At 37.8% G+C, this 3,212-nt stretch overlaps 1 non-coding gene across 1 annotated transcript; it reads left to right on the forward strand.

Moving 5' to 3' along the window:
- The first annotated feature begins 351 nt into the window (after positions 1-351).
- Positions 352-556, forward strand: LOC123794852 (small nucleolar RNA U3). Its single transcript, XR_006780278.2, has one exon. It is a non-coding gene; the product is annotated as a small nucleolar RNA U3 (small nucleolar RNA).
- Positions 557-3,212: the final 2,656 nt, after the last annotated feature.

A 3,212-nucleotide genomic window follows, 5' to 3' on the forward strand; every position in this document is an offset into this window, starting at 1 on the left:
TTGTTGAAATATTTGTTGAGCAGTACCATGTGCCGTGCTCTGTTCTAGCACAGGGGAGATAGTAGTTAATAAGACAGGCAAGGTCCTTGTCCTCATGAAGCCTACATTCTATAGAGAGAAAAAAAAAGATATACAGACAGATGTTTAAATGCCAAATATTATGTCTCATAGTGAAGTGCTATGAAGGAGAAACAATAGTGTGATATGATAGAGAATCTGAGTTGGGGGAGATAGGTTAGGAGTGTTGTCACGGAGTCTTCTGTGAGAGATGACACTTAAGATTAGACTTGAAAAACCACAGAAAGCCAATCATGTGAAGAACCAGAAGACTTTTAGAAAAAAGGAATGACAAAGACTCTGCTTTCAGGGGTCATTTCTGTGGTTTGTTACTAGAGAAGTTTCTCTGAATGTAGAGTATCTGAAATCATGAGGAGGGGGCACAGTGTTCCTCCTCTGTGTGAAGCTGGCTCTAGGTGTTGCTTCCACAACTGTCTATTGCCATTGATGATCGTTCTTTTCCTCTTTCCGGAGAATAAAAGGATACAGTCTGAGTGGAAAGGGAAAAAAAAAAAAAAAAAAAGGAGCAACAGATTGAGTTTGGCACATTTGAGGAACAGAATCAAGGCCAGAGTGGATAGAACTTAGTAAACAAAGAGCTGAGTGGTTTGAGATGAGGTCAGAGAGGTAGGGAGGAGACAGACTGTTTGTAATGGAAAAGTTAGACATTCAATCCAGAATGCAAAGTCTTTATAAAGTATTTGATGGGTGAGTGATCTAAACTTAATGATTGATTTAAGAGTGGGTGTTTTGACAAATAACTAGGAATGAAAGGAGGAAGACCAATGATCAGGTTATTGCACTAGGCTTAGAAGAAGGGAATGGTAGCTTTGATCAGAGTGGCAGCACTGTGATACATTAGAATATGATCTGGAGGATGGTTAATAGGAATTATTAATAGATTAAATTGGTGAATGAGGGAAAGGGAAGAATGGAGGATGACGTCTACATTTTGGAATTGAGCATCTAATTGAATGTTGGGAAAAGAATCCGAACAAATTGGCATTTAATGTTGCAAGAATTATTGCTGGTACACTCTAGCATGATCACAAAAGGAGGAAGGAGGAATGAAAAACAGCTGAACAGGAGACTGGTAAGAAATTTCTATTTTCATTTGTTGCACCCGATTGAATTTAAGGTTTAATTTCACAGTGTTGTCAGGATTCAGCTGATGGCCCAAGAGCAGTTGCTCCTACTGTAACATTTCCAGTCACGTCATCACCAAGTCTTCTCTGAGAGGTAACATGTAAGATTAGACTTGAAAAATCATAGAAATACAATCATAAAAGAGCCAGGAGAAGAGCATTTTAGAAAAAAGGAATAGGACTGAGTTTGGCATTTGAGGTTCAGAATCAAGGCCAATTATGGCTGGAACACAGTGATTGAAGAGCTGAGTGGTCTGAGATAAGGTCAGAGAGATGGGTAGGAGCCAGATCACTTAAGATGGAAACAGTTGGACATTGAAACTGTAATGCACGGCCATTGGAGAATTTTATTTCATTTTAAGATTTATTTATTTATTTATTATTTATTTGAGAGAGAGAGAGATGGGGGAGAAGCAGAGGGAAAAGGAGAGAGAGAATCTCAAGCCGACTCCATGCTGAGCATGGAGCCCCACCTGGCGCTCCACACAGAACTCTATCCCAGAGCACTGAGAGCATGACCTGAGCTGATATCAAGAGTCAAACACTTAATCGACTAAATCACCCAGGCACCCCCATTAGAGAATTTTAAATGGGGGGAGGACTTAAATAGGAGGGGATTCAGATTTTTTTCAGAGTGAGAGACTATCTCAGAATGGAGTAATCTTTGTGTCAACAGCTTTGTATTTCCTATCAATTTCTTGACCTCTGCAAATATCCTCTCCAAAGAATTGTTGTGCAATGAATGAGAAACTCCAGGTTTTCATATCATTTTCAAACCTACAATCCAAATGAACCACTGTAGTCTCTTTTTCCTTTTGTAACTGACCTGACCCTTGTCCTATTTCTTTGCCTTCATATGGGAAATTTGCTACTCAACAAAAGAATTCTCGATAGTATAAGAAATACCCACTTAAGCTAGAGTGACTAATAAAGTTGTAACAGCAATAGCAACATAGAAAAAATTCAGGTATTCAGGTAGACTGAAAAGGTAGGGTAAGCAGTTTCTAGTCATGTATACATGATTGACATATATTTAAAAATATATGTATAACAACTTTCTCCAGGTAGACAACCAGCTGGAGAGGAATCCAGGCTTTGAGCAGATTTTATTGCAATGTCAAATGGTACAGATTTTTGAAAAAAAAATGAATGATTATGTCCATATAAATGTTAAAGTAAATTTTCTTTTAAGTATTGCTTCTAAATTTGATAATTGGATGCCAGCATAAAGCTCAGATTTACTGGCAGTAGGTAATGCTTTCTTCTTCTTCTTCTTCTTCTTCTTCTTCTTCTTCTTCTTCTTCTTCTTCTTCTTCTTCTTCTTTTTTTTTTAGATTTTATTTATTTATTTGACAGAGATAGAGACAGCCAGTGAGAGAGGGAACACAGCAGGGGGAGTGGGAGAGGAAGAAGCAGGCTCCTAGCGGAGGAGCCTGATGTGGGGCTCGGTCCCAAAACGCCGGGATCACGCCCTGAGCCGAAGGCAGACACTTAACCGCTGTGCCACCCAGGCGCCCTGGTAATGCTTTCTTCTTAAACTGTGCTTTGTGCATTCCTCATTACTGAAATATTTGTGCTACATGTTTCTCTGAATGCTGAATTCTCAAAGGAAGGGCAATAAGACTAATGGAATGGCATTTCTCATCTCCTTTTCTTCAGAAACAAGCAATATTTCAGAGTCCCCAAATTTGAATTTTACATATTCTCTAGTTGTTCAGGTGGGTTTATAATTTTCCATGCTTTTATCAGCAAATTTTCATATTTCTCATTTCATATTTACATTAAGCTGAGTTAATACCTCATTAAGGTAAACAGTGATAGATATTCTTTCCATAGTAACAGTTAATGTGATCCTCAAAATCTACGCTTTTCATTTCAAATATAAGTAAACAAAAAAAAGTCATGTAATTTTAACTCTCATGAATAAAACTGTATCTTTGCTATTCTTTACCCTCTTTCTGGTTAAATTTATTTGTTTTTAAAGATCTAATTCATATGTCACCTTCTCTG

Source organism: Ursus americanus, chromosome 25, assembly GCF_024610735.1.
Source record: "Ursus americanus isolate L20-20 chromosome 25, mUrsAme1.1.p, whole genome shotgun sequence".
Taxonomy (NCBI): domain Eukaryota; kingdom Metazoa; phylum Chordata; class Mammalia; order Carnivora; family Ursidae; genus Ursus; species Ursus americanus.